The sequence below is a fragment of the Labrus mixtus genome, chromosome 8, assembly GCF_963584025.1.
Source record: "Labrus mixtus chromosome 8, fLabMix1.1, whole genome shotgun sequence".
NCBI classification, from domain to species: domain Eukaryota; kingdom Metazoa; phylum Chordata; class Actinopteri; order Labriformes; family Labridae; genus Labrus; species Labrus mixtus.
The window spans coordinates 30473014-30485513 of NC_083619.1; the positions used below are offsets into that span (position 1 = coordinate 30473014).

The 12500-nt window shown below is 33.2% G+C and overlaps 2 protein-coding genes across 4 annotated transcripts in view; one reads left to right on the top strand and one right to left on the bottom strand.

The window, feature by feature from the left end:
* The window catches only part of wdr33 (WD repeat domain 33), a 35503-nt gene extending 25217 nt beyond the window's left edge, over window positions 1–10286 (bottom strand). For all 3 annotated transcript variants that reach the window (XM_061045507.1, XM_061045508.1, XM_061045506.1), the window contains exon 1: window positions 10108–10286. The gene's annotated coding sequence lies outside the window, so the exon portion shown is untranslated. The remainder of the gene's footprint in view (window positions 1–10107) is intronic.
* A 2126-nt stretch (window positions 10287–12412) lies between these two features.
* Window positions 12413–12500, top strand: part of LOC132979630 (transcriptional activator Myb-like) — an 11603-nt gene continuing 11515 nt past the window's right edge. The window contains exon 1 of the mRNA XM_061045512.1: window positions 12413–12475. The gene's annotated coding sequence lies outside the window, so the exon portion shown is untranslated. The remainder of the gene's footprint in view (window positions 12476–12500) is intronic.

The window sequence follows — 12500 nt, forward strand, 5'->3', positions numbered from 1 at the left end:
AGAGGAAAGGAACTACCCATCCCACAATGCATTGCAAATGATCCCTCTTCTTCTAAAATGTAACTTTAGTCGTTATCGTGTTTATACTGTTAATAAAAGTGTTGTACTATGTTGTAGTTTGTATTGTTAGTACATCGTGTTAGCTGACTAACTAGCAAGCAAAACTATCCAGTTCAGCGCAGAGGGGCGTGAAACGTTTCCGTGGTAACAGGAAGCTCCACCAATCAGAGAAGTCACTCTATGATTGTGGGTAGTGTAGATGATTGATTTAACTTACACATGTTCACCTCAGTTACCCCCCCCCCCTTCTCCTCTAAGTGCTGCTGTTCAATCTGTTGTTTTTGTTTTCTGTTGGCTGATGGGATCTTTGTTGTTCTTTATGTTCTTAACAGGAACCTGATGTAAACCAGTTTGAACTCAGTCAGGCCCGTGACTGGTGTTTAATATTTCCCTACATAATAATAAAAGAAACCTTCTGATACGGCATTAAAACGAGACATTAAATCGTTTTTAACAACAGGAGTTTCACATTTTACTGCAACACGAGGGGTCTCTGCTGCTACACAAACACAGCTAATGCTAATCCACCGTGAGATCAACTACACACACAAACACACTGCCACAGGGGTTAAAACACCCGATGAGCATAGTCTGTGTGTGATTCTCTAGCAGTCAACAGTGTTTATCATCTATAGTTCTCACAGTGTTTATCATCTATAGTTCTCAGTGTTTATCATCTATAGTTCTCACAGTGTTTATCATCTATAGTTCTCAGTGTTTATCATCTATAGTTCTCACAGTGTTTATCATCTATAGTTCAGTGTTTATCATCTATAGTTCTCACAGTGTTTATCATCTATAGTTCTGTGTTTATCATCTATAGTTCTCACAGTGTTTATCATCTATAGTTCTCACAGTGTTTATCATCTATAGTTCTGTGTTTATCATCTATAGTTCTCACAGTGTTTATCATCTATAGTTCTGTGTTTATCATCTATAGTTCAGTGTTTATCATCTATAGTTCAGTGTTTATCATCTATAGTTCAGTGTTTATCATCTATAGTTCAGTGTTTATCATCTATAGTTCTGTGTTTATCATCTATAGTTCAGTGTTTATCATCTATAGTTCAGTGTTTATCATCTATAGTTCTCAGTGTTTATCATCTATAGTTCAGTGTTTATCATCTATAGTTCAGTGTTCATCATCTATAGTTCAGTGTTTATCATCTATAGTTCAGTGTTTATCATCTATAGTTCAGTGTTTATCATCTATAGTCCTCAGTGTTTATCATCTATAGTTCACAGTGTTTATCATCTATAGTTCAGTGTTTATCATCTATAGTTCAGTGTTTATCATCTATAGTTCTCAGTGTTTATCATCTATAGTTCTCAGTGTTTATCATCTATAGTTCTCAGTGTTTATCATCTATAGTTCTCACAGTGTTTATCATCTATAGTTCAGTGTTCATCATCTATAGTTCAGTGTTTATCATCTATAGTTCAGTGTTTATCATCTATAGTTCAGTGTTTATCATCTATAGTTCAGTGTTTATCATCTATAGTTCAGTGTTTATCATCTATAGTTCTCAGTGTTTATCATCTATAGTTCAGTGTTTATCATCTATAGTCCTCACAGTGTTTATCATCTATAGTTCAGTGTTTATCATCTATAGTCCTCAGTGTTTATCATCTATAGTTCTCAGTGTTTATCATCTATAGTTCACAGTGTTTATCATCTATAGTTCAGTGTTTATCATCTATAGTTCTCAGTGTTTATCATCTATAGTTCAGTGTTTATCATCTATAGTCCTCACAGTGTTTATCATCTATAGTTCAGTGTTTATCATCTATAGTTCTCAGTGTTTATCATCTATAGTCCTCACAGTGTTTATCATCTATAGTTCTCAGTGTTTATCATCTATAGTTCTCACAGTGTTTATCATCTATAGTTCTCACAGTGTTTATCATCTATAGTTCTCACAGTGTTTATCATCTATAGTTCTCACAGTGTTTATCATCTATAGTTCAGTGTTTATCATCTATAGTTCAGTGTTTATCATCTATAGTTCTCAGTGTTTATCATCTATAGTTCAGTGTTTATCATCTATAGTTCTCAGTGTTTATCATCTATAGTTCTCAGTGTTTATCATCTATAGTCCTCACAGTGTTTATCATCTATAGTTCTCACAGTGTTTATCATCTATAGTTCAGTGTTTATCATCTATAGTTCTGTGTTTATCATCTATAGTTCTCAGTGTTTATCATCTATAGTTCTCACAGTGTTTATCATCTATAGTTCAGTGTTTATCATCTATAGTTCACAGTGTTTATCACCTATAGTTCACAGTGTTTATCATCTATAGTTCAGTGTTTATTATCTATAGTTCTCAGTGTTTATCATCTATAGTTCAGTGTTTATTGTCTATAGTTCTCAGTGTTTATCATCTATAGTTCTCACAGTGTTTATCATCTATAGTTCACAGTGTTTATCATCTATAGTTCTCAGTGTTTATCATCTATAGTTCACAGTGTTTATCATCTATAGTTCAGTGTTTATCATCTATAGTTCTCAGTGTTTATCATCTATAGTTCTCAGTGTTTATCATCTATAGTTCTCACAGTGTTTATCATCTATAGTTCAGTGTTTATCATCTATAGTTCTCACAGTGTTTATCATCTATAGTTCAGTGTTTATCATCTATAGTTCAGTGTTTATCATCTATAGTTCTCAGTGTTTATCATCTATAGTTCTCACAGTGTTTATCATCTATAGTTCAGTGTTTATCATCTATAGTTCTCACAGTGTTTATCATCTATAGTTCACAGTGTTTATCACCTATAGTTCACAGTGTTTATCATCTATAGTTCAGTGTTTATTATCTATAGTTCTCAGTGTTTATCATCTATAGTTCAGTGTTTATTGTCTATAGTTCTCAGTGTTTATCATCTATAGTTCAGTGTTTATCATCTATAGTTCAGTGTTTATCATCTATAGTTCAGTGTTTATCATCTATAGTTCTCAGTGTTTATCATCTATAGTTCAGTGTTTATCATCTATAGTTCTCAGTGTTTATCATCTATAGTTCTCAGTGTTTATCATCTATAGTTCAGTGTTTATCATCTATAGTTCTCAGTGTTTATCATCTATAGTTCAGTGTTTATCATCTATAGTTCTCAGTGTTTATCATCTATAGTTCTCAGTGTTTATCATCTATAGTTCAGTGTTTATCATCTATAGTTCTCAGTGTTTATCATCTATAGTTCAGTGTTTATCATCTATAGTTCAGTGTTTATCATCTATAGTTCAGTGTTTATCATCTATAGTTCAGTGTTTATCATCTATAGTTCTCAGTGTTTATCATCTATAGTTCAGTGTTTATCATCTATAGTTCAGTGTTTATCATCTATAGTTCAGTGTTTATCATCTATAGTTCACAGTGTTTATCATCTATAGTTCAGTGTTTATCACCTATAGTTCACAGTGTTTATCATCTATAGTTCAGTGTTTATCATCTATAGTTCAGTGTTTATCATCTATAGTTCTCAGTGTTTATCATCTATAGTTCTCAGTGTTTATCATCTATAGTTCTCACAGTGTTTATCATCTATAGTTCAGTGTTTATCATCTATAGTTCTCAGTGTTTATCATCTATAGTTCTCAGTGTTTATCATCTATAGTTCAGTGTTTATCATCTATAGTTCTCAGTGTTTATCATCTATAGTTCAGTGTTTATCATCTATAGTTCTCACAGTGTTTATCATCTATAGTTCTCAGTGTTTATCATCTATAGTTCAGTGTTTATCATCTATAGTCCTCAGTGTTTATCATCTATAGTTCAGTGTTTATCATCTATAGTTCTCTCAGTGTTTATCATCTATAGTCCTCAGTGTTTATCATCTATAGTCCTCAGTGTTTATCATCTATAGTCCTCAGTGTTTATCATCTATAGTTCTCAGTGTTTATCATCTATAGTTCTCAGTGTTTATCATCTATAGTTCAGTGTTTATCATCTATAGTTCAGTGTTTATCATCTATAGTTCTCAGTGTTTATCATCTATAGTTCAGTGTTTATCATCTATAGTTCAGTGTTTATCATCTATAGTTCAGTGTTTATCATCTATAGTTCTCAGTGTTTATCATCTATAGTTCAGTGTTTATCATCTATAGTTCAGTGTTTATCATCTATAGTTCTCAGTGTTTATCATCTATAGTTCAGTGTTTATCATCTATAGTTCAGTGTTTATCATCTATAGTTCTCAGTGTTTATCATCTATAGTTCAGTGTTTATCATCTATAGTTCAGTGTTTATCATCTATAGTTCTCACAGTGTTTATCATCTATAGTTCAGTGTTTATCATCTATAGTTCAGTGTTTATCATCTATAGTTCAGTGTTTATCATCTATAGTTCAGTGTTTATCATCTATAGTTCTCACAGTGTTTATCATCTATAGTTCAGTGTTTATCATCTATAGTTCTCAGTGTTTATCATCTATAGTTCTCAGTGTTTATCATCTATAGTTCAGTGTTTATCATCTATAGTTCTCAGTGTTTATCATCTATAGTTCAGTGTTTATCATCTATAGTTCTCAGTGTTTATCATCTATAGTTCAGTGTTTATCATCTATAGTTCAGTGTTTATCATCTATAGTTCAGTGTTTATCATCTATAGTTCAGTGTTTATCATCTATAGTTCTCAGTGTTTATCATCTATAGTTCTCACAGTGTTTATCATCTATAGTTCTCAGTGTTTATCATCTATAGTTCTCAGTGTTTATCATCTATAGTTCAGTGTTTATCATCTATAGTCCTCAGTGTTTATCATCTATAGTTCAGTGTTTATCATCTATAGTTCACAGTGTTTATCATCTATAGTTCAGTGTTTATCATCTATAGTTCAGTGTTTATCATCTATAGTTCTCAGTGTTTATCATCTATAGTCCTCAGTGTTTATCATCTATAGTTCAGTGTTTATCATCTATAGTCCTCAGTGTTTATCATCTATAGTTCAGTGTTTATCATCTATAGTTCTCAGTGTTTATCATCTATAGTTCAGTGTTTATCATCTATAGTTCAGTGTTTATCATCTATAGTTCAGTGTTTATCATCTATAGTTCAGTGTTTATCATCTATAGTTCACAGTGTTTATCATCTATAGTTCAGTGTTTATCATCTATAGTTCTGTGTTTATCATCTATAGTTCAGTGTTTATCATCTATAGTCCTCAGTGTTTATCATCTATAGTTCAGTGTTTATCATCTATAGTTCTCACAGTGTTTATCATCTATAGTTCAGTGTTTATCATCTATAGTTCTCAGTGTTTATCATCTATAGTTCAGTGTTTATCATCTATAGTCCTCACAGTGTTTATCATCTATAGTTCAGTGTTTATCATCTATAGTCCTCAGTGTTTATCATCTATAGTTCTCAGTGTTTATCATCTATAGTCCTCACAGTGTTTATCATCTATAGTTCTCACAGTGTTTATCATCTATAGTTCTCACAGTGTTTATCATCTATAGTTCTCACAGTGTTTATCATCTATAGTTCTCAGTGTTTATCATCTATAGTTCTCACAGTGTTTATCATCTATAGTTCTCACAGTGTTTATCATCTATAGTTCTCACAGTGTTTATCATCTATAGTTCTCACAGTGTTTATCATCTATAGTTCAGTGTTTATCATCTATAGTTCAGTGTTTATCATCTATAGTTCTCAGTGTTTATCATCTATAGTTCAGTGTTTATCATCTATAGTTCTCAGTGTTTATCATCTATAGTTCTCAGTGTTTATCATCTATAGTCCTCACAGTGTTTATCATCTATAGTTCTCACAGTGTTTATCATCTATAGTTCTCACAGTGTTTATCATCTATAGTTCAGTGTTTATCATCTATAGTTCAGTGTTTATCATCTATAGTTCTCAGTGTTTATCATCTATAGTTCTCAGTGTTTATCATCTATAGTTCTCACAGTGTTTATCATCTATAGTTCAGTGTTTATCATCTATAGTTCACAGTGTTTATCATCTATAGTTCTCAGTGTTTATCATCTATAGTTCTCAGTGTTTATCATCTATAGTTCTCAGTGTTTATCATCTATAGTTCAGTGTTTATCATCTATAGTTCTCAGTGTTTATCATCTATAGTTCTCAGTGTTTATCATCTATAGTTCAGTGTTTATCATCTATAGTTCAGTGTTTATCATCTATAGTTCTCAGTGTTTATCATCTATAGTTCAGTGTTTATCATCTATAGTTCAGTGTTTATCATCTATAGTTCAGTGTTTATCATCTATAGTTCTCAGTGTTTATCATCTATAGTTCTCAGTGTTTATCATCTATAGTTCAGTGTTTATCATCTATAGTTCAGTGTTTATCATCTATAGTTCTCAGTGTTTATCATCTATAGTTCTCAGTGTTTATCATCTATAGTTCTCAGTGTTTATCATCTATAGTTCAGTGTTTATCATCTATAGTTCTCAGTGTTTATCATCTATAGTTCTCAGTGTTTATCATCTATAGTTCTGTGTTTATCATCTATAGTTCTCAGTGTTTATCATCTATAGTTCTCAGTGTTTATCATCTATAGTTCTCAGTGTTTATCATCTATAGTTCAGTGTTTATCATCTATAGTTCAGTGTTTATCATCTATAGTTCTCAGTGTTTATCATCTATAGTTCAGTGTTTATCATCTATAGTTCTCAGTGTTTATCATCTATAGTTCAGTGTTTATCATCTATAGTTCACAGTGTTTATCATCTATAGTTCAGTGTTTATTATCTATAGTTCTCAGTGTTTATCATCTATAGTTCTCAGTGTTTATCATCTATAGTTCTCAGTGTTTATCATCTATAGTTCTCAGTGTTTATCATCTATAGTTCTCAGTGTTTATCATCTATAGTCCTCAGTGTTTATCATCTATAGTTCTCAGTGTTTATCATCTATAGTTCTCAGTGTTTATCATCTATAGTTCAGAGTGTTTATCATCTATAGTTCAGTGTTCATCATCTATAGTTCAGTGTTTATCATCTATAGTTCTCAGTGTTTATCATCTATAGTTCAGTGTTTATCATCTATAGTTCAGTGTTTATCATCTATAGTTCAGTGTTTATCATCTATAGTTCAGTGTTTATCATCTATAGTCCTCAGTGTTTATCATCTATAGTTCTCACAGTGTTTATCATCTATAGTTCAGTGTTTATCATCTATAGTTCAGTGTTTATCATCTATAGTTCTCACAGTGTTTATCATCTATAGTTCAGTGTTTATCATCTATAGTTCAGTGTTTATCATCTATAGTCCTCAGTGTTTATCATCTATAGTTCAGTGTTTATCATCTATAGTTCAGTGTTTATCATCTATAGTTCTCAGTGTTTATCATCTATAGTTCAGTGTTTATCATCTATAGTTCAGTGTTTATCATCTATAGTCCTCACAGTGTTTATCATCTATAGTTCAGTGTTTATCATCTATAGTCCTCAGTGTTTATCATCTATAGTTCAGTGTTTATCATCTATAGTTCTCAGTGTTTATCATCTATAGTTCTCTCAGTGTTTATCATCTATAGTTCTCAGTGTTTATCACCTATAGTTCTCAGTGTTTATCATCTATAGTTCAGTGTTTATCATCTATAGTTCAGTGTTTATCATCTATAGTTCTCAGTGTTTATCATCTATAGTTCAGTGTTTATCATCTATAGTTCACAGTGTTTATCATCTATAGTCCTCAGTGTTTATCATCTATAGTTCAGTGTTTATCATCTATAGTTCACAGTGTTTATCATCTATAGTTCAGTGTTTATCATCTATAGTTCTCAGTGTTTATCATCTATAGTTCTCAGTGTTTATCATCTATAGTTCTCAGTGTTTATCATCTATAGTCCTCAGTGTTTATCATCTATAGTCCTCAGTGTTTATCATCTATAGTCCTCAGTGTTTATCATCTATAGTTCTCAGTGTTTATCATCTATAGTTCTCACAGTGTTTATCATCTATAGTTCAGTGTTTATCATCTATAGTTCAGTGTTTATCATCTATAGTTCTCAGTGTTTATCATCTATAGTCCTCACAGTGTTTATCATCTATAGTTCACAGTGTTTATCATCTATAGTTCACAGTGTTTATCATCTATAGTTCACAGTGTTTATCATCTATAGTTCTCACATTGTTTATCATCTATAGTTCACAGTGTTTATCATCTATAGTTCTCAGTGTTTATCATCTATAGTCCTCACAGTGTTTATCATCTATAGTTCACAGTGTTTATCATCTATAGTTCAGTGTTTATCATCTATAGTTCTCAGTGTTTATCATCTATAGTTCTCAGTGTTTATCATCTATAGTTCTCAGTGTTTATCATCTATAGTTCAGTGTTTATCATCTATAGTTCACAGTGTTTATCATCTATAGTTCTCACAGTGTTTATCATCTATAGTTCTCAGTGTTTATCATCTATAGTTCTCAGTGTTTATCATCTATAGTTCTCAGTGTTTATCATCTATAGTCCTCACACGTTTCTGCCCTGAGATGCTGCTGCTAACACCGTTAGCTTCGTGCTAACATGCTAACTGTGAGAAGAAACATCAGACTGTAAACATCCTGCTGCTGCTCTCTGAGGTCACTGGACTAAGATTACATTTAAAGTGTTACTTTAAAAACTACAGAGTGTTTATCATCTATAGTTCTCAGTGTTTATCATCTATAGTCCTCAGTGTTTATCATCTATAGTTCTCAGTGTTTATCATCTATAGTCCTCAGTGTTTATCATCTATAGTTCTCACAGTGTTTATCATCTATAGTTCAGTGTTTATCATCTATAGTTCTCAGTGTTTATCATCTATAGTTCTCACAGTGTTTATCATCTATAGTTCTCACAGTGTTTATCATCTATAGTTCAGTGTTTATCATCTATAGTTCACAGTGTTTATCATCTATAGTTCTCACAGTGTTTATCATCTATAGTTCAGTGTTTATCATCTATAGTTCTCTCAGTGTTTATCATCTATAGTTCTCACAGTGTTTATCATCTATAGTTCAGTGTTTATCATCTATAGTTCAGTGTTTATCATCTATAGTTCTCAGTGTTTATCATCTATAGTTCTCAGTGTTTATCATCTATAGTTCTCACAGTGTTTATCATCTATAGTTCTCAGTGTTTATCATCTATAGTTCTCAGTGTTTATCATCTATAGTTCAGTGTTTATCATCTATAGTTCTCAGTGTTTATCATCTATAGTTCTCAGTGTTTATCATCTATAGTCCTCACAGTGTTTATCATCTATAGTTCACAGTGTTTATCATCTATAGTTCTCACAGTGTTTATCATCTATAGTTCTCAGTGTTTATCATCTATAGTTCTCAGTGTTTATCATCTATAGTTCTCAGTGTTTATCATCTATAGTTCTCTCAGTGTTTATCATCTATAGTTCTCACAGTGTTTATCATCTATAGTTCTCAGTGTTTATCATCTATAGTTCTCAGTGTTTATCATCTATAGTTCAGTGTTTATCATCTATAGTTCACAGTGTTTATCATCTATAGTTCAGTGTTTATTGTCTATAGTTCTCAGTGTTTATCATCTATAGTTCAGTGTTTATCATCTATAGTTCTCAGTGTTTATCATCTATAGTTCAGTGTTTATCATCTATAGTTCACAGTGTTTATCATCTATAGTTCAGTGTTTATTATCTATAGTTCTCAGTGTTTATCATCTATAGTTCTCAGTGTTTATCATCTATAGTTCAGTGTTTATCATCTATAGTTCACAGTGTTTATCATCTATAGTTCAGTGTTTATTATCTATAGTTCTCAGTGTTTATCATCTATAGTCCTCACACGTTTCTGCCCTGAGATGCTGCTGCTAACACCGTTAGCTTCGTGCTAACATGCTAACTGTGAGAAGAAACATCAGACTGTAAACATCCTGCTGCTGCTCTCTGAGGTCACAGGACTAAGATTACATTTAAAGTGTTACTTTAAAAACTACAGAGCGGCAGAGTTCGCACAGGCTGTGCTGTTTTAGGACTGTTTCGTCGTGTTTGGTAGGTTTTAATGGCGGCCCGGTGCTGACAGTCGTTGCTACAACAACGCGCTGCGGCTAAAAGACTCACCTACAATCTCCGCTGCAGAGTTAGCTATCTAGCTGTCATTAACGGGCTAGAGTCTTCCGTTAATCTTTTCCCTGAAGAGTCATGAACGTCTCAAACTTTATTCAACTTATATTCAGAAGGTTTGTCACGTTAGCCACCAGCAGACTCCATCATGACGCCTCTTCTCCTTCTTCTCGGCCCTGCAGTGAAGCATCAAGGGAAGTTTTCACAACGGGCGGGAGTTCGCGCCGTCATCGCGCAAAGGATTATGGGAAATTGAGTTCGAAAACACAATATCGCTACCTCTCGGCGCCGTGTTTAAACTTTGTGTTACATTCAAACGATCATCTGTAGTGGTTAACCAACTGTTAACTGTTTCTCTGTTTTCTCTTCTTCTGGCTTGGTGAATATTCACATTTAAAGGCTTTATATGCGATTTTTCACACTTAAATATAATAGAAATCAAGTATATCCTCTGAAAATATGGATATACTATGTATATTTATAGAAAATATTATCTGAAAAATAACAGTAATGACTGTCTGAGTTTTCAGAGTCCTATCTTCACTTTGTTTACATCGCTCGGACACAGCCGACTCCTCCCCTTGTGAATAAAAGTTGTTTAATTGAGGGACTAGAGAAAAGAAGAATAATATACTGTACTCACTGCTTAACTGTGTTTCTAGATCACGCTCATTTCAGGTAAATTTACATGCAGTGTGAAGATACGAGCATAATAAAGATCGCTAGAATTAGCATGCTAACACAACAATGCAGCGCAAGTTGTTTTGGTTTCATGCTGGTGCTCAAGGGCGACATCTACTGGATCATAAAATCACATAGTAAGCCCTTAAGCTCCTTGTGGCCCAAAGAAGCAACTTCCATTGCTGAAGTGTAAAATCCTGCAGTTCCTGGAGTGTCCTCTAGAGGCTGGCTGCAGAAGCACAGGAAGTCACATACACACCCATTCTAAAAAGCCTGTTTTTACAGCAGAGATTAACATGTTTACAGCCTGGTTTAAAAAACCAAATAGGTGTGATTAGCTCATGTCTCGATGGACACACACTGTACGGGGGGTGAATGTTTTGATGACTCATCAGTTTTGATTTGATGAAGGATAAGAGTTATTCACAATAAGGCGTGTAGCTGACCTGATTGACAGGTGGGCGCGGTGTAACGGTTTGTCAGGAGGTTTAAAACCCGCCTCAGCTCCAGCTCTCAGCCTGTCGTTAGGTTGACTGAAAGTTAGACTGAGACAGCATTTCCAGCATGGAGACCGCCATCGATGGGACTCCAGCGCGCCATTGCTAAATTAATGCTAATTTAGCTTTATGAGTGTGTCTGTGTTCTGACTCTGTAAGTTCACCTCTTCAGGTAGCTAGCCGTGTCACTGAGAGTACAGTTAGCTTAGCTCATTTAGCTTCAATTGACCGTCATTTAGAAGAGCTAGAACAATGATATCAGTCACTGAGCAGGTTTGTCTTCAATATAGTAATGGCACTGATTTTAGAGCATTTAACAAAGCTCTCCAAATGTACATGATGACACTTTTTATACTAGAAATCATGTGTTAAACTCACAATAATGCTTCATAGTTTATCAGTGATTGTCCTCATGATGATATGATCTAATAGTTTGTTGTTGTTGAACATAATATCTTTATTTTTTATATAGCACCTTTATAAACAAATGTTTTCAAAGTGCTGTGACAGACAGCATAAACACAACAGAACAACAGAACAGAGATCAACAGAGAGGGCAACATTGTAAAAATGCAAATAACAGGAATGATATGGAGTCAACAGGCAGGTATGGAGAGGCAGTTCAGTACAGTGAAGGAAAATTAGTTTAAAATCAACCAGGAGAAAACAAAATTAAAATTGAGGGAGAGTGGGACGACATCACAGCACAGGCTGTAAACACAGAATGAAGATAAAAAGAAGAGATCAACAGGACACTGGTTAAATGAATAAAGCAACAGAGAGCTGAAGAGTTAAAAGATTAAAGGAGTAGGAATTAAAAAGACTAAGAGCAGTTAAATGAATACAGGAAGGGATACATTTAAAGGCTAAAACACAAGAAGAGAAAGATAAAAAGGTTAAGAGCAATAAAATTAATAAAAGGAAGGGAAAGATCTTTAAAGGAGAAATCACATACAAGCAAGTTTATAAAAGTGAGTTTTAAGAAGTGATTTAAAAGATAAAACTGGAGTGACTCGTAGTTTAAAACTTTATTTAAGTAGTGAGGTTTATTCCTCTAGATACCATTAAACTCTTTTATTTACGCTTACATGCATGACGTCACTGCTGGGTCTGTCCAATCAGAGCAGAGTCAGCGCTGATCTTAACGTCTCGAGCGCTTTCTCCTCCTCCTCCGCCAACCGCCGCCGGTAAGTTCACCGATTTCTGCCGTTA